The following is a 25,975-nucleotide window of genomic DNA, read 5'->3' as shown; positions in this document are numbered from 1 at the left end:
TCACAGGTGGGTGAAGGTAGATCCAAGAAATTGTCCCCTATATATATTCCTTTAGGGTAGGACTACATGGACATTTTTGGCGCGACCCGACGCGCATGCGAAAGAATTGTCGGATGAAGCCGCAACATTGATCCGACGCAACACGACTGTTGGATGCAGACGCTGCATCCGACAGTCGTGTCGCGTCAGATCAACGTTGCAACTTCATCCGACATTTTTATTTCTTACCTTAATTCTGTAGCATTCGTTTTGTCGCAGTGCGTCGGATCGCGCCAAAAACGTCCATGTGATCCTACCCTTATTGTTTCTTATTGAACAGGTATCTCAGCATCACTTGATCACTTGATACAATGGAGTTATGTACTATAAGACAGTACAGGTATGGGATCCGTTTTCTAGAAACCCATTATTCACAAAGCTCCAAATAATAATTTAGTTTTTCTCTGTAATAATAAACGGTAACTTGTACTTGATCCCAACTAAGATATAATTAATCCTTAATGGAAGCAAAACCAGCCTATTGGGTTTATTTAATGTTTATATGATTTTCTAGTAGACTTAAGGTATGAAGATCCAGATTACGTAAAGACCCCTTATCCAGAAACCCTCACTTCCCAAGCATTCTGCATAACAGATCCCATGCCTGTACAAGTTTTCCCTGTTGCAGTAACCCATAACAACTTATATGGGGAAATTCAGTAAAGGGTGAAAATTCGCCAGCGCCGCCTTCGCCACACTTTGCCAGGTGCAACTTCGCAGAGACAATGCTAATTCACTAAGTTGCAAAGTTTCGTCGCCGGGGCCGAAAGCTTGCGAAGTTGTGCTAGCGTTACTACGGCAGGCATATCGAAGTTGCGCTATCGTTAGATAATTTGCATACGGCGGGAAGTTAAAGTACAATGGACGTATATGTTGCAGCAAATACATTACACTACACAAGCCTGGGAAACCTTAATAAAATAAAATAGAGTTGTTATTTTGCCCTACACATGAGCCCAGTGTATAGTTTATGTGCCATATGTTAGGAAATGTAGGGGGGAAGGAGGGTACCCAAAAAAAATGTACCATCTTTTTCAGCCTATCACCCTGTAAAATGGAAAAGACGCCAGTGTTTTTTGGGACTTAGAAAAAATGTAAACCTTTTTTGGACCAAGTCCTATCTACTCTATTGCACTTTGCCTGGTCTAAGGTGGCGAAGGCAAGTCTGGCGATAGAGGTAACGTTCAATAAAAACAAAAACGTAGTGAATTTGTGTAGTAACGCTCTGTCGCCAGAGCGAAAATACACCTGGCGTTAAAGTGCGAAGTTGCTAGCGAATTTTTGCCAGTGTTAGCCACTTCGCCCTTTAGTAAATGTGCCCCATAGACTAGATAGTGCTCTGGAATCCTTGGTAGTAGAGATGAGTGAATCTGTCCCATTTCACTTTTCTGAAAAATTCCCGAAACTGCAAAAACATTTGCGAAATGGTGAAAAACTTGCAAAACGCATTTAAATCAAAAACATTTTTTTACAGCATTAAACTCAATGGGTGTTTTCTCTTGTGGCAACTTTTTAGTCCAAATCCCCTGTGCTTTGGACCCGATGAAAGAAATTTGCACACGTCTATAGGGGAGTGGATGGGGGTAAATCTGGTTCTGCCTCTGGCCAGTTTGCCCAGTACTTTAATACCCTCTAATAATTTGAGGGATGAAAAAAGGGGATCTGACTGCATTTTGTCCTCCTTCTCTTGTTCAACATGCAAATGTAGTTGGGGTCAATTGGGGATCTAAAGTCATTTATTTAGTGGTCTGGAGGACATCCTGGAATCTCCTGTGCCACCAGCCTAGTAAAGTAGTAGTAACAACATACAGTATTAAAAAAGAAACAAAAATAGGGAATAATAAGCCTGTAAGCCTTACACAAGGATACACATCTTTTCAGGAGATTTCTATACAATATCCTTTTTTTGATGCTCTAGTTACCCAACTAATCATCAGCCAGCATTTACTGATCCCTTGTGATAGGCAAATATTTCATTGGTTGTACAGGTATTGGACCTGTTTTCCAGAATGCTCGGGACCTGGTGTTTTTACAAATAATGAATCTTTCCTAGTTTGGATCTTCATATCATAAGTCTACTAGAAAATAATTTAAACATTAAAAAAAAAACCAATAGGCTGGTTTTGCTTCCAATAAGGATTATATATATATCTACAGTAGTTAAGTTGGGATCAAGTACAAGCTACTGTTTTATTATTACAGAGAAAAAAGAAACCATTTTTAAAAATTTGGATTATTTGGATAAAATTGAGTTTATGGGAGACGGCCTTCCCATAATTCGGAGCTTTCTGGATAACGGGTTTCCAGATCAAGATCCCATACATGTTCCCAACAAGACCACTCTTAATGGATAAAATGGTGTGACCAACTCCCATGTGATTAACAAACAGCAATTAACCCCGTCCGATCAACAGCTATTTCCCAGGAGACCAGATTTCAGAGGAAAATGCTTCTTACTAGAACATAAAAAAAAATCTCATCCTAAACAAAAAATATAATCCAGGATTTTAATCAATCCCAAGGGAAATTAGATGGCAATTATAAAGCTACATGGATTTGTTGTTATTAAAACTTTTATTCAGCCCTGGGGAACAATTGGGCACGCTGTCAACAATTTGGATTCTCGGCTGGGTCAGAGTACGTTTCAGGGAATATAATGATATTGGGAAACGATGAGATGATTTATTATCAAAAGTTGTTTCTCTTAAGAGAGGTCTAAGGGCTTATGTTTAGCAGTTGGACAGTTATATCTGTGGAACCCCTAGGACATTGCAATGAAATCCAGTTTTGTATCAGTTCAGCCCTCTTAGTTTCAATTTAGGTAACTAAGTGAATTATTTTTCTAGCTCTCAAATTCGTGCTCAGGCCAAAAACATCTGCCATTAAACAAACCTTCTTTGACTGTATAATCCACGATGCTCTTCCCTTGTCTCCTTGCAAATATGGAAAATTTCCTAAAAGCTAAAAAAAAAAAAGATTAAAAATTGACTAGACATTTGGAAAGTTTCAGAATTCTATTCATTTTAGAGCTTCTTTGCCCACAGTACACACAAGTTTCCATTAAACGTTCAACACAGAATATGGGAACATTTCTAAAGTTTAAAATTTCTTGAAACCTAAAAGCCTTGAAAAAATTTAAATTCCTTGGTCTAACAAGATCTGCGAGCATGCCCTAATGTCCACTATGGTTTTATATCAATGAGAGAGGCATCCTATGACAATAAAACGACTTTTTACAAACACGTACACAAGCATAAAGGTAAATGACTAGTTTATTTTGCTAGATGAAATCTTGGGAGGACTATATTGAACATCTACTTTTTTTTGTAACATATTTTATTGTACATATCCAGCATTCAAATTGTTCAAAGTGTCCAAAATATCATGGACAAAAACATCTTTTTTAATCTGTGTATTCAACTTTTAGGGATATTTTTTCTGATGGTGGTTTTTCACCATTGAAAAATAAACTGGACACTGCCACTTTGCTCCTATTTTTGGAGGGGGGAAGGGAAACGTGAGACTGGTACTGGTGCTGTTCAGTCCAAGAAATGGAAAGTCTTTACATTATATGACATATGACTAGTGATAGGCGAATTTATCCCATTTCGCTTCGTCAGAAAAATTTGCGAAACGCAAATTTTGACAACCATGTAAATTCTGATGCTTGCGTCAGTTTTGACGCCGGCGTTAAAGTCAATGGGCTTCAGAATAATGTTGGCGTGCGTCGTTTTTTCCGACGCGTGTCCAAAATTTTTCACCTGCGAATTTTCTTGGCAGTTTCATGGTTTTATTTGCCACTGCTGAAGCATGGAAATTCGCCCATCACTACATATGACATATTAAAGGGCGGTTCACCTTTGAGTTAACTTTTAGTATGTTACAAATGGCTAATGCTAAGCAACTTTTCATTAGCCTTCATTTTTTTCTTTTTTATAGTTTTTGAATTGTTTGCATTTTTCTTTTGACTCTTTCCAGATTTCAAATGGGGGTCACCGACGTCATCTAAAAAACAAATGCTCTGTAAGGCTACACATGTATTGTTATTACTACTTTTTATTACTCATCTTTCTATTCAGGCCTCTCCTATTCATATTCCAGTCTTTTATTTAAATCAGTGCATGGAGGGGTCAGATTGCTGAAATTGCAAACTGGAGAGCTGCTGAATAAAAAGCAAAATAACTCAAAAACCACAAATAAAAAATGAATGAAAACCAATTGCAAACTGACTCAGAATATCAATCTCTACATCATACAGAAAGGAACATTTACTTAGCTCGAATGAAGGATTGGAATGAAAGAAATGTTGAATTTCGAAGGTTTTTTTTTGGCTACTTCGACCATCGAATTGGCTACTTCGACCTTTGACTACGACTTCGAATCGAATGTTTCGAACTAAAAATCGATCGACTATTCGACCTTCGATAGTCGAAGTACTGTCTCTTTAAAAAAACTTTGACTACCTACATCGCCACCTAAAACCTACCGAGCACCAATGTTAGCCTATGGGGACCTTCCCCATAAGCTTTCTAAGCAATTTCTGATCGAAGGAAAATCATTCGATCGATGGATTAAAATCCTTTCAATCATTCGATTCGAAGGATTTAATCGTTCGATCAAAGTAAATGCGGTGAATCCTTTGACTTCGAATGTGCCCCTAAAAGTTAACTCAAAGGTACCTCTTCGGAGAAATGTTGGAGATGTAAGATGGAAGTAGGCTCCTTCAAACATATATGGTTTACATGCCCGGCCATTACTACATATTGGAAACAAATAGGTGAGACCATCAATCAAGAAGCAGGGACCAGGTATTATCACAAGGACATACCCCTGATACTATAGTAAAAGTCTTGAAACGCCATCAGTAAAAGTAACTATTTATGTAACACAGATATGGCTTGTTGTACACCTACAAAAGTGAAAACAAAATCTGGGTTTTACATTGTATAAAGAGTTTGATTATCTGATGTATGACATAGGTTTTTTCCCCTTTCTTGCCTTCTGTACCCCCCCTTTTTTTTTTTTTACTTTTTCTGAAAACAATAAAGAAAGATTTATTAAAAACAAAGTTAACTCAAAGGTGGACAACCCCTTTAACTGAAACTAAATAAATTCCATGTAAGTGGTTTCTAAGGAAATACACTGAAGAAAGTTCCATGAGTCAGAGGAACAAATTATTCATTAAAACTGCCACCCAGAGGATGTATATGGGCTAAATAAAATAGATCTGTATCACAGGAAAAACAGAACCAAATAGAATTTTAACTCTCAAGTATTATCTCTGATATTTAAAAAAATATTAAAATGATGAAGTTAGAACTCATAATAACATGTAAATTTTAAATTTAAATGCTGAACTATGCATTTCACTTATCTACTAGGGATGAGCTAGGGATGAGCAAATGTGTCCTGCTTCGGCCAAAAATTCTCAAAACGGCAAAAAAATTTGCAAAACGACGAAAAATTTGCAAAACGCTTTGAAGTCAATGGGCGTAAACATTTTTTTCTTGATCCAAATGCATTAAAGTCAATGGGATTTTTTTCTTATGGTGACTTTTTTGTGGCAAATTTTTGCTGTAGTTTCGCAAAAAAAATTGCAGATGGTAAAATGCAGAATTTCGCCAGAAATCAATGGCTGGCAAATAATTTGCTCATCGCTATTATCTAGAACAGTGATCTCCAACCAGTAGCTTGTGAACAACATGTTGCTCTCCAACCCCTTGGATGTTGCTCCCAGTGGTCTCAAAGCAGGAGCTTATTTTTGAATTCCTGGCTTGGAGGCAAGTTTTGTTTGTATAAAACCCAGCTGTACTGGCAAATAGAACCTCAATGTAGGTTGACAATCCACATAGGGCCTACCAAATGGCTAATCACAGCCCTTATTTGGCACCCCAAGAGCATTTTTCATGCATGTGTTGCTCCCCAACTCCTTTTACTTCTGAATGTTGCTCACGGGTTAAAAAGGTTGGGGACCCCTGATCTAGAATATGGCATGAAGTTTTGGTCTCTTCCAAAACTTCTCTTTGGTCTCTTCTTCTACAAAGAAGTGCAACAAAGCTGATAAAGGGAATGGAAGGTCTCAGTTCTGAGGAAAGGTTGGATAAGATGGGGTTGTTTAACTGGAGAAGAGGCACTTAAGGGAGGATATGTTTTATCTCTTGCACAAATATACAAGAGGCCCATGCCTTAAACTCTCTGATATTATTATTGACCAGTGAGTCCTCCCAATGGATGTGAGGCACCTATTCCGATTAGTAGAAAGGAGGTTCCATCTTAATATTCCCAAAGGGTTTTTTACAGTGAGAGCTGTGACGTTGGACTTCTGTTTTGGAAGATACATTAGATACTTTCAAAGGGTTGGATGGCTTTTTAGGCAGAAAATACCAACTTACTGAAATTAAATTACACAGTTGATCCATGAAAAGGTCCGATGACCATCTTGGAGAAAGGAAGGAATCAGACTGCAGATGGTTTTTTTTGCCTTCCTTTGAATCAGTTAGTAGTTTCACTTGGGCAACTTGATGGACATGTGTATTTTTTTTTTACCTCATCTACTTAGTTACTATGCATTGTGTATTATTTCCTAACCTTTTCACTAAGGAGTAAAGAGACAAAAAAAATGTTTATCAATATTGGTCCATATGTCAGTAATAAGCGTTCCTTGACAAATGGACCAAGGCTGTCAAACATTTGGCTTATCTTTTTTTTGGAATAATACATTTGTGAACGAGATATCACCATGTTTCCAAGGAAGACTGCTTTTGTTGTAATATTTGCTCAGATTGAGTACACTGGGGCTCATTAATCAACACTGGGCAAATTTGCCCATGAGCAGTTATCTAGAGCAACCAATCAGTGATTAGCTTTTTAAAGCCAGCTGCAAGTAGAACAATGAAAGCAGCAATTTGATTGGTTGCCATAGGTTACTGCCCATGGGCAAATTTGCCCAGTGTTGATAAATGACCCCCAATTGTGTTTAGCCAGACTTCCAGGCAGTTTCCTTAATCCCAAACTCTTCTCTGTGTCATTTTCTTTACAATTCGGCAAATCATCGGATAAGTGTAAGACTTAACACCGAGTGAAGGTCTAAATATTTTGACTTACTTGGAATTTCCATGTCGATTCCCAAAATAAATGAAACATTTTATGGAGCCCATCTTTCTTTTGTAAAAAGATTCTGCAATTCATTTCATGTTTATTTTCTGTTCTGCTTTGAAATACAGAACATAACTCGCTGCAAGCATATTTTTTACTTTACAGCGTTGAGATTATAGCCTATGTTGATTTAGGGTTATTGAAGTTCATACTAAGGAGTTTAATCATCATCTATGGCAGAATTTATTTAAAGGACCACTGTGCACTTATATTTTGCAGATGAATTGTGGTTATTACAGGGAAATGCATCTGCTGATATTGTTTTGTAGTGTTATTATGCGCAACCATTTGAGCCGCTAAAGTGAGATGATCCAGCTGCAGTTATGTATGTACTATTTTATTATATTGTTTGTACTATTTTTTTAGTACCCGACCTGACACCCTTAGCTCCTCATCCACTTCCCATTCATTCTTCATGTAAGATGACTAGAATAGTGATGTGTGGGTTGGCCCAAAGCCCAAGAGACAGGAGGGTTTGCGAAGATTATAGCACAAGATTTCTGGGTTGGGTTGAGCCCTTCCTCCCCACCTGTGACCTTACGCTGCCTCCTCCACCAGCCTCTATTTATAGGTGCGCACCTTCTCCGACCAGCCTATCTCACAAAAGGGGGGCATGAATCTATAAATAGAGAAGACTTACCAGGTCGGGGTTTTGTCGGCCCACACATCAATAGACTAGAACTAGAACATTAGGGATGTAGCGAACCGCCGAGTATGTGTTCGCGAACGCCGTCGCGAACGCCATCCGAAAATCGTTCGAATCGAACGATCGAAGGATTTTAATCGTTCGATCGAACGATTTTCGTTCGAATCGAACGATCGAAGCCATTCGATCGAATGATTTCATTCAATCCAATGGCTTCGATCGTTCGATTCGAACGAAAATCGTTCGATTTTAGCGATCGAATGGTCGAATGGTCGAAAGATTTTGACGCGAACGCCTATTGGCGAACGTTGCGCGACGTTCGCGAACTTGCGGCGGACGCGAACAGCCGATGTTCGCGCGAACAAGTTCGCCGCAGAACAGTTCGCTACATCCCTATAGAACATTACAAGGGTTGTTTAAGGTCTCAAGTGCCATTGTGGGGGTTATTTACTAAACTCAGAATGCAAAAATCACCAAAAACATGTGATTATGTATATAAAATTAGACTTTTAAAAAAATCACAAATGTATTAAACCCCGATGATGGAAAAGTCCGAATCTGAAAATCCGGCATCTCAGACCTGTCGAGGTTGCATATAAGTCAATGGGAGAAGTCCCAATGATTCTTTGATGTGCGATGGGTTTCGTGAAATACGTTTTTTGGGAAAAATCATAAGAAATCTGAGTTTTCGGGTGAAAAATACAGAAAAATCGTAAAACTCGGTTGAAAACCCGTGAAAATTGGATTTTTCACAATTTTTTCCTGCAAAGAAAATTTTCGGTGAAAGTTCACTTTGATAAATAACCCCCTACATTGGCCACAGTCACTTGTACAAAGAAACCCACTTACTTAAAGGTATTCACATCAAAAGGAGCTCCTTGTGCTTCCATATAGTTGCACTTGATTCTGATATCTACCTCCTGCTACAAATTAAATGCAAGTGACACAGGGGAACCTCTGAAGGTGCCATTAGTTCCAGTGCTCCCAGTGCAGACTGTATTTATAGACACAGTAGATTTCATTTACTGAATTGTCTGCAGACGCTAGTTTGATGGGCAGCATCAGAGAAATATTTCATTGCACTTGCATCAAAATCGCATTTAAGTGTATCTGTTTGGAGTATGTGAGGCGCAATTCACTCTGGCAGCCAAAAGATGCCGGAATTATGGGGGGAACAATGCATTATGGGTAAAATACATGGCAATTGCATCCAAAATTGCATTTGGGGGTCATAAATGAGGCCTTACAAGTCCACGGAAAGTGATAATGATGTAACAGCCAAGTCTGAAACAATGAAGGCTCAAACTGCAAACTATGGTGGCAGCACCGTGACAGAAGCTAGTGTAAACAAAGCAAGGACTGAATAATTCATTCATTGTTACATCTTTTCATAAAACAAATTTAAAATAACAGATTGAATGTTTAGTCAGTAATCCCAGGCTAGAAAGCCTCTTAAAAGGGTTGTTCGCCTTCCAAACACTTTTTCAGTTGAGTTGTTGTCAGATTGTTCACTATACATAAAGACTGTTTTTAATTACTTTTTTTACCCTTTTTCAAAAGTTGAAGTTTAAAGCTGAATTTCCGTGTCTCTGGTGAGTCTGGCAGCTCAGTAACTCAGGTGCAGATTCTGAACTGTTACAATTTGCTCCATTAGTTGATACATTTCTCAGCAGTATTTGTGGAATATTAGCAACTGTTGTATCAATTCTAACAGCTGCCTGTAATGAAACTCAGGGATTCTGCTCAGCAGGGACAAAGATAAGAAATGGATCAACTAAATTTATCAATTTAGAACAATTGTGTAACAATACTTGTGTGGCGGGGTCGCCTGCCGCGCTGTCGGCGGGGACGCCCACCGCATGGTTACTCTCCCTCGCAGCCATCTTAGGCGGCGCCGGCGTGTTCGTGCTGGCACCGGCTCTCTAGGGCGAGGGCGCGCGCGCCTCCTTCTTATTTAAAGGCGCACTGGCGTAGTGATGCCAGCGCGCAAAGGCGCGAATTTCAAATGTATAAATAGCTGCCCAGCATAGCAATGGTTGCCTGTGATAGAATCTTGATTCTGTGGTTCCTGAAGCCTTGTGCTGTCTGTTCCTGTGTAACTTTAGTCTGTTAATCTGGTTTTGATCCCTGCCTGTTCCTGACAATTCTGATATCCGAATCCTGACTTTTGCCTGCATCTCGACTACTCTTTCTGCCTGACCCCATCTGTTTGATTACCCGGTTTTGACCCTTGCCTGCCTGATTATTCTTGATATCTGCCTGCCTTGACCCAGCCTGTTTTGACGATTTCTTTGCCTGCTCCATTTGTACTGTGACCTTCGGCCCAAAAGACTCTGCTAACTGCCGTGCCCCGTTGCCAGCCAGAACATCTCGCCTTGTACCCCTCATTAAGTCCAGGTGGCACCCAAGTAAGCTGAGGGCTCCTCCCGAAGCCCAACGGTGGTCACACTACTGGTGAAGCCGAGCCGAGACCAGGGTGCTTGGCATTTGTTCTGGTATCGGGTGCCGGTCGTTACAAATTGATAGAATCAGCGACCCCTCCCTCCCAGAAGGTGAAAAATTTGATTTACACTTCAATATTAGAAAAACAATCACAAATAGAAAATATTTCTGGTGATCTGTCTGACACCAACTCAACTCAAAAAAGTGTTGGAGGGTAAACAACCCCTTTAAAACAGATTTTTGAGGAGGAAAAGGTGTTTATGATTATTAGGGATGTAGCGAACGTCGGAAAAAAAGTTCGCGAACATATTCGCGAACTTGCGCAAAAACGCGAGCGGTTCGCGAACGGTTCGCGAACCCCATAGACTTCAATGGGAAGGCGAACTTTAACATCTAGAAAAGACATTTCTGGCCAGAAAAATGATTTTAAAGTTGTTTAAAGGGTGCAACGACCTGGACAGTGGCATGCCAGAGGGGGATCAAGGGCAAAAATGTATCTGAAAAATCTGCCTGTGTGTGCTTGGAAGAGATAGTGTAGGGGGAGAGCTGTTAGTGATTTCAGGGACAGATGATAGTAAGTTTGCTGGCTAGTAATCTGCTTGATACTGCTCTGTATTGGAGGGACAGAAGTCTGCAGGGATTTGAGGGACATTTTAGCTTAGGTAGCTTTGCTGGCTAGTAATCTACTGTTCTCTTTAAACAACTGCCATACGTTGACCTTGTAGGCATTGTTTGCCCAGTTTTTTTGGACGCAGCCACTGAAGCACAGTTGCCAGAAAAAATATGCCATATAAATGCTGAAAATAGTCATTTTTTGCCATACGTTGACCTTGTAGGCATTATTTGCCCAGTTTTTTTGGTCGCAGCCACTGAAGCACAGTTGCCAGAAAAAATATGCCATATAAATGCTGAAAATAGTCATTTTTTTGGTTGCAGCCACTGAAGCACAGAGGCCAGAAAAATTATGCCATATAAATGCTGAAAATATAAATTTTTTTGGTTGCAGCCACTGAAGCACAGAGGCCAGAAAAATTATGCCATATAAATGCAGAAAATATGCATTTTTTTGGTCGCAGCCACTGAAGCACAGTTGCCAGAAAAATTATGCCATATAAATGCTGAAAATATAAATTTTTTTGGTTGCAGCCACTGAAGCACAGAGGCCAGAAAAATTATGCCATATAAATGCTGAAAATATGCATTTTTTTGGTCGCAGCCACTGAAGCACAGTTGCCAGAAAAATTATGCCATATAAATGCTGAAAATATAAATTTTTTTGGTTGCAGCCACTGAAGCACAGAGGCCAGAAAAATTATGCCATATAAATGCTGAAAATATGCATTTTTTTGGTTGCAGCCACTGAAGCACAGAGGCCAGAAAAATTATGCCATATAAATGCAGAAAATATTCATTTTTTTGGACGCAGCCACTGAAGCACAGTTGCCAGAAAAAATATGCCATATAAATGCTGAAAATAGTCATTTTTTGCCATACGTTGACCTTGTAGACATTGTTTGCCCAGTTTTTTTGGTTGCAGCCACTGAAGCACAGAGGCCAGAAAAAATTAAACCAGTAGGGTTTGCACCCTAGTTTGTAACGGTGGCGGAGGGAGGAGGAGGACGCTAAAGGACAGCTGTGTGTGGAGTCATGAGGCTTGAAGAGAAGGACAGCTGCATAGAAGTCAGAACAAGTCTTCCGGCGTGCAGTAACCCTCCGAGATCCACCCCTCATTCATTTTAATAAAGGTCAGGTAATCTACACTTTTGTGACCTAGGCGAGTTCTCTTCTCAGTTACAATCCCTCCTGCTGCACTGAAGGTCCTTTCTGAGAGCACACTTGAGGCTGGGCAAGACAAGAGGTTCATGGCAAATTGTGACAGCTCTGGCCACAGATCAAGCCTGCGCACCCAGTAGTCCAGGGGTTCATCGCTCCTCAGAGTGTCGATATCTGCAGTTAATGCCAGGTAGTCCGCTACCTGCCGGTCGAGGCGTTCTTTGAGGGTGGATCCAGAAGGGTTGTGGCGCTGCCTTGGACAGAAAAACATTTGCATGTCTGACGTTACAGACTGGCCAAAGGGCTTTGTCCTTGCAGGTGTGCTCGTGGCAGGATTACTGGCACCTCTGCCCCTGGAATGTTGATGAGTTCCTGAAGTGACATCACCCTTAAAAGCATTGTACAACATGTTTTGCAGGCTGGTTTGTAAATGCCGCATCTTTTCGGACTTGTGGTATGTTGGTAACATTTCTGACACTTTATGCTTGTACCGAGGGTCTAGTAGCGTTGCGACCCAGTACAGGTCCTTCTCCTTAAGCCTCTTGATACGGGGGTCCTTCAACAGGCATGACAGCATGAAAGACCCCATTCTCACAAGGTTGGATGCAGAGCTATCCATCTCCGCTTCCTCATTATCAAGGACTGCATCATCCACGGTCTCCTCCCCCCAGCCACGTACAAGACCAGGGGTCCCCAAAAGGTCACCACTAGCCCCCTGGGAAGCCTGCTCCTGTTGGTCCTCCTCCTCCTCCTCCACAAAGCCACCTTCCTCCTCTGACTCCACTTCTGGCACCTCTCCCTGCGTTGCAGCAGGTGCCTGGGTTCGTTCTGGTGATTCCGACCAGAAATCGTGCGCTTCCAGCTCCTCGTCACGCTGGTCTACAGCCTCATCTGTCACTCGTCGCACGGCACGCTCCAGGAAGAAAGCGAAGGGTATTAGGTCGCTGATGGTGCCTTCGGTGCGACTGACCATATTTGTCACCTCTTCAAAAGGTCGCATGAGCCTGCAGGCATCGCGCATAAGCACCCAGTAACGGGGGAAAAAAATCCCCAGCTGTGCAGATCCAGTCCTACCACCCAGTTCAAAAAGGTACTCGTTGACGGCCCTTTGTTGTTGCAGCAGACGTTCCAACATAAGGAGCGTTGAATTCCAGCGAGTCTGGCTGTCAGAAATCAAACGCCTGACTGGCATGTTGTAGCGCTGCTGAATGTCAGCAAGGCGTGCCATGGCTGTGTAGGAACGTCTGAAATGGGCCGACACCTTTCTGGACTGGGTGAGAACGTCCTGGAATCCTGGGTACTTGGAGACAAAACGTTGGACTATTAAATTTAACACATGTGCCATGCAGGGCACATGTGTTAAATTGCCTAGTCTCAACGCTGCCAACAGATTGCTTCCATTGTCACACACCACTTTTCCGATCTGCAGTTGGTGTGGGGTCAGCCACCGATCGGCCTGTGACTGCAGAGATGACAGGAGTACAGATCCGGTATGGTTTTTGCTTTCCAGGCACGTCATCCCCAAGACAGCGTGACAACGGCGTACCTGGCACGTCGAATAGCCTAGGGGGAGCTGGGGGTGCACAGGTGTGGAGGAGGAGAAGGAGGACCCAGCAGCAGAGTAAGAAGAAGACGAGGTAGAGAGCGATGGAGGAGTAGAGGTGGTGGCAGAACCGCGTGCAATCCGTGGCGGTGACACCAACTCCACTGTTGTTGTTGAGCTACCCATTCCCTGCTTCCCAGCCATTACCAAGTTCACCCAGTGGGCAGTGTAGGTGACATACCTGCCCTGACCATGCTTGGAGGACCATGCGTCAGTAGTCATATGGACCTTTGGCCCAACACTAAGTGACAGAGATGCGGTAACTTGGCTCTGCACATGTTGGTACAGGTGTGGTATTCCCTTTTTAGAAAAAAAATTGCGGCTGGGTACCTTCCACTGCGGTGTCCCAATTGCTACAAATTTGCGGAAGGCCTCAGAGTCCACCAGCTGGTATGGTAAAAGCTGGCGGGCTAAGAGTGCAGACAAGCCAGCTGTCAGACGCCGGGCAAGGGGGTGACTCGCAGACATTGGCTTCTTACGCTCAAACATGGCCTTCACAGAAACTTGGCTGGTGGCAGATGACTGGGAATGGGAACAGGTGGTCAAGGTGGAAGGCGGAGTGGAGGGTGGTTCAGACGGGTCAAGGAGAGCAGAGGTAGAGCAGTAAGATGCTGGACCAGAAGGAGTGTGGCTTTTAGTTTGCCTGTTGCCTTTGAGGTGTTGCTCCCAAAGTGCTTTGTGCTTGCCGCTCATGTGCCTTCGCATAGAAGTTGTACCTATGTGGCTGTTGGGCTTACCAAGGCTCAGTTTCTGACTGCACTCATTGCAAATTACAATGCTTTTGTCAGAGGCACACACATTAAAAAAATCCCACACTGCTGACTTTTTGGAAGTGTGCGATCTGGCGGTAACAGTAGAAGTTGGCGGCATTGGCGGCAATGGCGGGTGCGTTGGCTGGCTGAACACAGGTGCCGATACATGTTGTTGCCCTACTGATCCCTGCGGGCTGTCCTCCCTGCTTCTTCTAAGTCTTATTCTCCTACTGCCTCTCTGACTCTCCGTCTCTCCATCTGAACTACCCTCCTCTTGCTCTCTTCTACTAGGCACCCACAAAACATCAATCTCCTCATCATCATTCTCCTCAGATGCATCAATTTCTTCTGACACATCACAGAAGGAAGCAGCAGCGGGGACCTCCTCCTCATCACTCATTATGTCCATCTCTATCGTGTTCTCTGCCAGAATTAAATCTGGTGTAAGGTCCTCATCTCCTTCATCTTCTTCTGGCAATAATGGTTGCGCATTACTCAGTTCAAGAAACTCATGGGAAAATAACTCCTCTGACCCCAGTGAAGAAGGGGCACCGGTGGTGGAGGAAGTGTTACGTGGGGTGGCCATAGCAGTGGAGGATGAGGAGGATGTTGTGGTAAAGTTAGAAACGGTAGAGGATGGGGTGTGCTGTGTAAGCCAGTCAACTACCTCTTCAGCATTTTGGGAGTTCAGGGTCATTGGCTTTTTAAAACTGGGCAATTTGCTAGGGCCACAGGATTGCATAGCAGCACGGCCCCTAGCACGGCCTCTGCGTGGCGGCCTGCCTTTGCCTGGCATTATTTTTAAAAAAACAACAACAACAACAAAAACTCAGTTGGTTTTTCTGGAAACGATAATACACACAGCTAGATGGCGGGTTGAAGAAAACAGTGTGCAAATAATGCCTACAAGGTCAACGTATACACTACTACAGCGGTGGATACGGATTACGTAAAATATATGAATGCTGCTTGAAAAAAAGTAACTCAAGTGGTTTTTCTAGAGACGATAATATTATCAATATTTAGACAAAATGTGAACAAGGTCACACAGCTAGATGGCGGGTTGAAGAAAACAGTGTGCAAATAATGCCTACAAGGTCAACGTATACACTACTACAGCGGTGGATACGGATTACGTAAAATATATGAATGCTGCTTGAAAAAAAGTAACTCAAGTGGTTTTTCTAGAGACGATAATATTATCAATATTTAGACAAAATGTGAACAAGGTCACACAGCTAGATGGCGGGTTGAAGAAAACAGTGTGCAAATAATGCCTACAAGGTCAACGTATACACTACTACAGCGGTGGATACGGATTACGTAAAATATATGAATACTGCTTGAAAAAAAGTAACTCAAGTGGTTTTTCTAGAGACGATAATATTATCAATATTTAGACAAAATGTGAACAAGCTCACACAGCTAGATGGCGGGTTGAAGAAAACAGTGTGCAAATAATGCCTACAAGGTCAACGTATACACTACTACAGCGGTGGATACGGATTACGTAAAATATATGAATGCTGCTTGAAAAAAAGTAACTCAAGTGGTTTTTCTAGAGACGATAATATTATCAATATTTAGACAAAATGTGAACAAGCTCACACAGCTAGATGGCGGGTTGAAGAAAACAGTGTGCAAATAATGCCTACAAGGTCAACGTATACACTACTACAGTGGTGGATACGGATTACGTAAAATATATGAATGCTGCTTGAAAAAAAGTAACTCAAGTGGTTTTTCTAGAGACGATAATATTATCAATATTTAGACAAAATGTGAACAAGCTCACACAGCTAGATGGCGGGTTGAAGAAAACAGTGTGCAAATAATGCCTACAAGGTCAACGTATACACTACTACAGCGGTGGATACGGATTACGTAAAATATATTATGGCTGCTTGAAAAAAGTCACTCCGGTGTTTTTTCTGGAGACGGTAATATTATGGATATTTAGACAGAATGTGAACAAGGTCACACAGCTAGATGGCAGGTTGAAGAAAACAGTGTGCAAATAATGCCTACAAGGTCAACGTATACACTACTACAGCGGTGGATACGGATTACGTAAAATATATTATGGCTGCTTGAAAAAAGTCACTCCGGTGTTTTTTCTGGAGACGGTAATATTATGGATATTTAGACAGAATGTGAACAAGGTCACACAGCTAGATGGCGGGTTGAAGAAAACAGTGTGCAAATAATGCCTACAAGGTCAACGTATACACTACTACAGCGGTGGATACGGATTACGTAAAATATATTATGGCTGCTTGAAAAAAGTCACTCCGGTGTTTTTTCTGGAGACGGTAATATTATGGATATTTAGACAGAATGTGAACAAGGTCACACAGCTAGATGGCGGGTTGAAGAAAACAGTGTGCAAATAATGCCTACAAGGTCAACGTATACACTACTACAGCGGTGGATACGGATTACGTAAAATATATTATGGCTGCTTGAAAAAAGTCACTCCGGTGTTTTTTCTGGAGACGGTAATATTATGGATATTTAGACAGAATGTGAACAAGGTCACACAGCTAGATGGCGGGTTGAAGAAAACAGTGTGCAAATAATGCCTACAAGGTCAACGTATACACTACTACAGCGGTGGATACGGATTACGTAAAATATATTATGGCTGCTTGAAAAAAGTCACTCCGGTGTTTTTTCTGGAGACGGTAATATTATGGATATTTAGACAGAATGTGAACAAGGTCACACAGCTAGATGGCGGGTTGAAGAAAACAGTGTGCAAATAATGCCTACAAGGTCAACGTATACACTACTACAGCGGTGGATACGGATTACGTAAAATATATTATGGCTGCTTGAAAAAAGTCACTCCGGTGTTTTTTCTGGAGACGGTAATATTATGGATATTTAGACAGAATGTGAACAAGGTCACACAGCTAGATGGCGGGTTGAAGAAAACAGTGTGCAAATAATGCCTACAAGGTCAACGTATACACTACTACAGCGGTGGATACGGATTACGTAAAATATATTATGGCTGCTTGAAAAAAGTCACTCCGGTGTTTTTTCTGGAGACGGTAATATTATGGATATTTAGACAGAATGTGAACAAGGTCACACAGCTAGATGGCGGGTTGAAGAAAACAGTGTGCAAATAATGCCTACAAGGTCAACGTATACACTACTACAGCGGTGGATACGGATTACGTAAAATATATTATGGCTGCTTGAAAAAAGTCACTCCGGTGTTTTTTCTGGAGACGGTAATATTATGGATATTTAGACAGAATGTGAACAAGGTCACACAGCTAGATGGCGGGTTGAAGAAAACAGTGTGCAAATAATGCCTACAGGGCAAATAATGCCTAAAAGGTCAACTTATACACTACTACAGCGGTAGTAAAATAAAAAAAGTAAAATAAAAAAAAAATGAATATTAAAAAAAAAAAATTAAAGTTGGTGCTGCTGAACTACTAGGAGCAGCAGATTAGCACACCAGTCCCACTCCCCAACACTGCTAGACTAATAGCACTGGGCTCTTATAGTAGTAGTAGTAGTAGTAGTAAAACAACAAAAAAATAAATAAAAGCAGTCCTTACAAGGACTACTGTTATTGCAGCAGTCAGCAGATGAGATCAGAAGCAGGACAGCTGCCCACTGCAGCTACATACAGAGCACTGCAGTAGAAGGTAGATTACTAGCCAGCAAAGCTACCTAAGCTAAAATGTCCCTCAAACCCCTGCAGACTTCTGTCCCTCCAATAACAGAGCAGTATCAAAACGATTACTAGCCAGCAAACTTTCAACTGTCCCTGAAATCACTAACAGGCAGCAGCTCTCTCCCTACACTATCTCTTCAGCACACACAGGCAGAGTGAAAAAACGCTGCAGGGCTTCGGTTTTTATAGGGAAGGGGAGTGGTCCAGGGGAGAGCTTCCTGATTGGCTGCCATGTACCTGCTGGTCTGGGGTGAGAGGGCAAAAAAAAGCGCCAACAATGGCGAACCCAAAATGGCGAACGTCGCGCGACGTTCGCGAACTTCCGGCGAGCGCGAACACCCGATGTTCGCGCGAACAAGTTCGCCGGCGAACAGTTCGCGACATCTCTAATGATTATGACAATTATACTTTGCTTGGGATCATAAAGGAAATATTTTCATCTCGCAAACAAGAGTTCAAATTGGCATCTAGCTGGATAGGGTATTTCTGTTCATGTTTCTGTCTGTCTCCCTCTTGTAAAAGATTCCAGGAGGTTGTACAGGTATCTAGAAACCTGAGGTTTTTTCAAAAAAAAAATTCCATTTCCTTTGTTTTAATAAAACAGTAGCTTGTACTTGATGGTAGCTAAGCTGCACAAATCCATTTTGGTGGCATAACAATCTAGTTTAGCAGACCCCCACATGTAATAAAAGGCACTGAGTTCAGTATCCAAGTGCAATAAGCCATTACAACCAATAAGATGTTTACTTTTAAACAGGTGACCAGTAAATGCTACCTGCTGATTGGTTGCTGTAGATTACGTTAGCTGGGCAAACCCCCAATAAATAGCAAGAATACCCGTTATCTGGAAAACCCCAGGTTCTAAGAATTCCAATTAATAGATCCTATACCTGTCCTTAATATTCCTTCTACTGTTTCACTGAAATCTAATCAATGAATCAGCAGAGCAAACAGCACAACCACTTCAACTCATATTAAAAAGGTCAATATCCAGGTAAATCAGTTTCTGTAATAATCAATATATTTCTACAGAGGGTACTGAATGAACGAATGAATGAAAGGAAAGACTAGTGAGAGTAAATCATTTTAATAAAGAGGTTATTATTCCCATGAATGTTTTGGTAGAAGTCTACTTTGTATTAAAGGAGAAGTAAACCCTAACAATTAATATGTCTAATATTTTATATATTGAGTGTATTGCACCAGCCTTAAGTTTCAGCTTCCCAATAGCAGCAATGATCCAGGACTTCAAACTTGTCACAGGGGGTCACCATCTTGGAAAGTGTCTGTGACACTCACATGCTCAGAGGGCTCTGAGCAGCTGTTGAGAAGCTAAGCTTAGGGCTCGTCACTAATTATCCAGCAGAAAATGAGGTTGGTCTGTAATATAAGCTGATGCTACAGGGCTGATTATTAAATTCTGATGCTAATTGCACTGGTTTCTGTGCTGCCATGTAGTAATTATCTGTATTAATTACTAATCAGCCTTATATTGTGACATTTCTATTCTATGTGTACTGTTTATTGTGAGTGGGTCCCTAAGCTCAGTAAGTGACAGCAGCACAGAGCATGTGCAGTGAATCAGCAGAAAAGAAGATGGGGAGCTACTGTGGCATCTTTGGAGACACAGATCTTTACTGCTAAAGGGCTGTGGTTGCCTTGGGCTGGTACAGAAGCACAAAACATAATGAACAACATTTCTAGCTACTTCTTTAGTTGAGCTTTAGTTCTCCTTTAAGCACATATTTGTAATCTTTCCATAGCCAGATGTCCTGTAAGGGCCACCCACGAGTTTCTAAAAACACAATGAACTGCTTTTAGTATAAATTGATGTTGTTATCACCTTTCACTGACCAAAAGTGGATAAGCAGTAAAAAAAAAAAAAACAGGCTCTCTCAGAATCTTTGAGTGAATTCCAAAGAAATGTCATAGTTGTTCTGTTTTACTGTACATTTACAATAATGAAAGACAAAGTGGAAATCAAAGTGACTACGTACAGGCTGATTCCCTCTTACAGATACATAGACTGTGACAGCAGAAAAAAAACAGTTACCCTGATAGTCTGCTGCTTAAGTACTTTGATCTGAATAGTTTTATCCCTTTCCCACGGGATTTGAAAATCCTTAACCATATTATGTACAGGTATAGGATCCCTTATCTGGAAACCTGATATCCAGAAAGCCCGAATTACGGAATGACTGTCTCCCATAGACTCCACTTTTTCTCTGTAATAATAAAACAGTAGCTTGTACTTGATCCCAACTAAGATATAATTAATCCTTATTGGAAGCAAAACCAGCCTATTGGGTTTATTTCATGTTTAAATGAATTTCTAGTAGACTTAAGGCATGAAGACCCAAATTACGGAAAGATCTGTTATCCGGAAATAGTTAAAGTCCAGCTCGGCTTCCGGAAGGTGCTTCCTTTTATTAAATGACCCCTAGCAACCTTACATTGATATGAATAAGAGACTGGAATATGAATAGGAGAGGCCTGAATAGAAAAAGGAGTAATAAAAAGTACCAATAACAATATATATTAATAACAAATTTTAGGCTTGCAGAGCATTTGTTTTTTAGATGGTGTCAGTGACCCCCATTTGGAAGAAGAAGAAGCCAAATACTTATTTGCTTTTCTATAACATACTAAAAAATGTAATTCAAGGTGAACCAAATAAGGGGCAGATTTACTAAGCTCGAGTGAATTTTCGAAGGTAAAAAAGTTCGAATTTCGAAGTCATTTTTTGGGTACTTCGACCATCAATTAGGATACTACGACTTTGAATTTACTTCGATTCAAAGTAAAAATCGTTCGAATATTCGACCATTCGACCATTCGATAATCAAAGTAGTGTCTCTTTAAAAAAAAATTAGACGTCATACTTCGCCAAATTAAAGCTACCGAAGTGCAATGTTAGCCTATTGGGACCTTCCACAGCACTTTCCTAATTTTTTTTTGATCAAATAAAAATCCTTCGATTTTTATTCGATCGTAGGATTGCCAAATTTGCTGAAAAGACTTTGAATTTGATATTCCAATTCAAAGTTTTTTAATTCAATGGTCGCAAGTTTTTTATACTTTGAAATTCAACCCTTAGTAAATGTGCCCCAAAATGTTTATTTTAAAACTGATACAGTAACCGCACAATATCTGCATCTTTTTTACTGTTGGATGAATTTTCTTACATATGTTCTGCCCTTATTGTACTAAGACTAAGGGGCAGATTTATCTAGGTGAATTTTTGAATTTAAAAAATTCGAATTTCAAGTTATTTTTTGTGTACTTCAAAAAAAATCAATTCGAATTTGAAAAAAAATCTAAATTCGAATATCAAAACTTATCATGTACTGTCTCTTTAAAAATTCGACCATTCGCCATCTAAAACCTGCCGATTTGCTGTTTTAGCCTATGGGGGACCTCCTAGAACCTATTTGGAGTCAATTGGTGGACTTTGAAAAATCGACGTTTTTTTGGGAAAAACTTTGATTCTAATTTGATCGAATGCGCTATTACTTCGAATCGTATGATATGAGTTTGGCCAAAAACTGACCTATTCAGCCAAAAAAAACTTTGACTTAATTTGGGTTGGTCCTTTTTGAATTCAAATTTCGAAGCTTTTCAAATTTGAAATTCGACCCTTGATAAAGCTGCCCCTAAGGGGCAGATTTATCAAAGGTCGAGGTGAATTTTCAAATTTAAAAAATTCGAATTTTGAGTTATTTTTTGTGTACTTCGACTAGGGAATAGTCCAAATTCGATTTGAATTTGAAAAAAAATAGAAAATTCAAATATCGAAACTTATCATGTACGGTCTCTTTAAAAATTCGACTTCCACCATTCGTCATCTAAAACCTGCCGAATTGCTGTTTTATCCTATGGGGGACCTCCTAGAACCTATTTGTAGTCAATTGGTGGACTTTTTGGTCTTTTTGAATTTTAAATTTCTAAGTTTTTCAAATTCGACCCTAGGGGGCCGATTCACTAAGGGTTGAATATCGAGGGTTAATTAACCCTCGATATTCGACTGGGAATTAAAATCCTTCGACTTCCAATTTCGCGCAAATAGTGCGATCGAACGATGGATTATTCCTTCGATTGAACGATAAAATCCTTCGATCGAACGATAAAATCCTTCGAATCGAACGATAAAATCCTTCGAATCGAACGATTCAAAGGATTTTAATCCAACGATCGAAGGAATATCCTTCGATCAAAAAAAGTTAGGAAAGCCTATGGGGACCTTCCCCATAGGCTAACATTGAGTTCGGTAGCTTTTAGATGGCGAACTAGGGGGTTCGAAGTTTTTTCTTAAAGAGACAGTACTTCGACTATCGAATGGTCGAATAGTCGAACAATTTTTACTTCGAATAGTTTGATTCGAAGTCGTAGTCGAAGGTCGTAGTAGCCCATTCGATGGTCGAAGTAGCCCAAAAAACACTTCGAAAGTCGAAGTTTTTTTACTTCGAATCCTTCACTCGAAGTTAGTGAATTGGCCCCTTAATAAATCTGCCCCTTCCCCAAATTCCCTCTCTGCCCTACCCTAAACCTGGCCCTAATGGGCCCCATATATCATATATTTTGTCCCACATATGCCAACAGTACTGAGCTTTGGGCTGACTTGGAGTGAAACCACTAGAATCTCCTCTTAGTCTAAACATTCTCTCACTCTTTATTTTATTAGCTATGAATAGAAATCCAGAAGACAAACAATGAAGTTAAATTTGTTGATACTTGAACTAAAATATTTGAGCATTCGAGGAAATTCATGCGCGAGTTTCAGAAGACTGGGAAAGTGCTTAGGGTAATACAGAGCGAGTTACTGACACTAACATTAAATATGTTTATCCCTGTCAACTAACTGGATTTTCAGTTGCGATTATTGACTAAAACTTGTGTTTTTTCCAATAAATGTGGGTGTAGAAATGATTTTTGCCCTTCTGCTTTTGTGCTTCTTATCTTATTTATGAGTGTGTTGCCCAATAGTAATATCAGTCTGATGGATTTGGCAGGCAGTGCGTTAATGTGTATAATCTGCAGACGCTTACGCAACTACTGCCATCCATCATAAATCACTTTTTAGTACTGCTACTGTATGTGACGCAGGGATATTTATGAGTATATTATCTAGTATAATTGGGACTTAGGGTTTTCGCAATAAGAAGCCTTTCCCGAACATGCAGCACAATGACTTTAGGCAAATAAAACTGCTTAAAAACAACAGGCTGTATTTCCCAATGGATTTACTTGAGCATAGTTACCATCAAGTTAAGAAAAGAATAGAGATATAGAAAAGAACACTAATATAGGGATAGAGAATAGAACACTAAGGGGGTTATTTATCCGAATTTATCTTAATATTTTCTGAAAAAAACTCAAATTTGCACAGGTTTTTTGGGCTTATTTATCAATACACTTTCCTGAAGATTTTCATGACTTTTTCGGATTTTCCAGATTTTCCAGATTTTTTCGCTTTTTTTTCATCAAAAAACTCAGAATTTTGCCGAAAACTTCAGGGTATTGCCAAAAACCCAGCACACATCAAAAAAAATCATTGGGACTTCTCCCATTGACTTATATGCAACCTCGAGGTCTGGGATGCCAGATTTTCAGATTCAGACTTTTCCCATCCTCGGGGGTTTACTAAATTTTGAAAAATTTGTGATTTTTTTAAAAGTCCAATTTTATTTATTAAAAAAACACAATTTTTTTGTGATTTTTGCATTCAGAGTTTAGAAAATAACCCCTGTAGAGGTTTCTATTTCTGGATAGGGTTTTTGTTGGCTAACAGGCTTCTACCTGTACAGGTTGTTTGTATATCCAGGCAGCAAGGAAACATTTGTCAATATATTTTAAACAAGGTACTGTACTTGAGTTAGGAAAAAGCCGTCTCCCATAGACATCCAAATATTCCAATTATTTTAAAAAAAATGTTCCTTTTTCTCTGTAATAATAAAACAGTACCTTGTACTTGATCCAAACTAAGATATAATGAATCCTTATTGGAAGTAAAACCATTTTGGGTTTATTTACTGTTTACATGATTTTCTAGTAGACTTAAGGTATGAAGATCCAAATTACATAAAGATCTGTTATCCAGAAAACCCCAGGTCCTGAACATTCTGGATAACAGGTCCCATAATTGTATAGGGGTGGCTATTCTGGTCTAATTGTATGGTTTCTCTACCTACAGGCTATGTTCAGATTATAGGTTGTTCTTACAGGTCTTATAGCTTAGACTGTACAATTGCTTTGTCTATGCTAGTGACCCTCCATTCCAAGGACAAACAAATGTCATGTGGAATCATTTCCATTATAAACATCCTGCTGACCTGAAAACAAATACTCATGGTAGGGCAAAGAGGACTTGCGACTTGTGAGGTAGTGCTACCTCGGGACAAATGTGCTCTTTGGGGAAAAGGGACTGAGACTCTTTGTCTGCCAAAGGAGTTGCGGGACTTTGCCTGGCATGGAGGGCCAGGAAATGACCTGCCACAGGTTCCCAGGGAAGTGGGTTAAATTTTGATATGATGTAAATGTGTCTACTTCCCCTTTAAATTACACTTTCCTTATATAAAGTTGTTGTTTTTATATAATAATGTGTTTTATGTTATTCCTAATGGGTCCATCCGCAGGTGTATTCCTGGATCCCATTAGGTGGAGGCACTGCCAGAGAGAAGTATTCCCAGTCCCCTTTCACCTAGCAAAGGGGACTCAGGGCCTGTAAGTCAGTAAATATTGTGATGTACCACTTTGTCACCAGGGGGGTGGCCAAACATGTGTTACACAGAATTCTTGAGACCTGGGGTTTTCTGGATAATGGATCTTCATACCTTAAATCTACTAGAAAATCATGTAAACATGAAATAAACTCAACAAAGTGATTTTGCTTCAATAAAGGTTAATAATAACTTAGTTGGGATCGAGTACAAGGTACTGTTTAATTATTACAGAAAATAAGGAAAACATTTTTAAAATGTGGATTATTTGGATAAAATGGAGTCTATGATGGCCTTTCCATAATGTGGAGCTTTCTGGATATTCATATATAATTTTATTCTATTGGTAACCTTCCAAAACGATAATTTCACCCACTTCCCCTGGTAGTCATTTAGCAACAGCTGGAGTGTCATCCTAGATTTATATAACACAAGAGGCTTTACCTTGGCTAACCCAACCCATGAGAGCAATCCTACAGAACCATTTTACTGTATTTATAAAAAGATGGTAAAATAAATGTTATGATGATTTTGAATTCCCTTTAAAAAACAGTAATGCCGGGAAAATCAGCAGCACGTCAGGCACAACACCAGTCAAATAGATTCAAACTGAAATGCAAATATACTGTTTGGGTTCGTAATTCAGTTTGAGGCTGGAAATGCAAAAAATGATTTGTTCCTGGGTGATTTAGAGATGCTGCACATTTACATGCAGGAACGTTTAGCCTTCTGTGCCGCAGCACAATCACATCCACGGCTGAATTTCAGACCACTATAAAGCACTGAAAAGCCTTCCATTTGAATGAAAGAAAGGGAAATAGTTCTCATTGTCAGAAAGGAAACAACACTTATTGGGTTTTTTACTACGGGCAGATTTATCAGAGGTTGAGGTGAATTTTCGAATGAAAAAAATTCTAATTTCAAGCTGTTTTTTATGTACTTCGACTAGGGAATAGTTCAAAATCGATTCGAATTTAAAAAAAATTTGAAAATTCGGATAATGAAATTTATCATGTACTGTCTCTTTAAAAATTAGACCATCTAAAACCTGGCGAATTGCTGGTTTAGCCTATGGGGGACCTCCTAGAACCTATTTGGGGAAAACTTTGAATCGAATTCGATCTAATTCGCTATTCCTTCGATTTGAATGAT

The sequence above is a fragment of the Xenopus laevis genome, chromosome 1L (genome assembly GCF_017654675.1).
Source record: "Xenopus laevis strain J_2021 chromosome 1L, Xenopus_laevis_v10.1, whole genome shotgun sequence".
NCBI classification, from domain to species: domain Eukaryota; kingdom Metazoa; phylum Chordata; class Amphibia; order Anura; family Pipidae; genus Xenopus; species Xenopus laevis.
Note: the sequence above shows the minus strand (reverse complement) of the source record.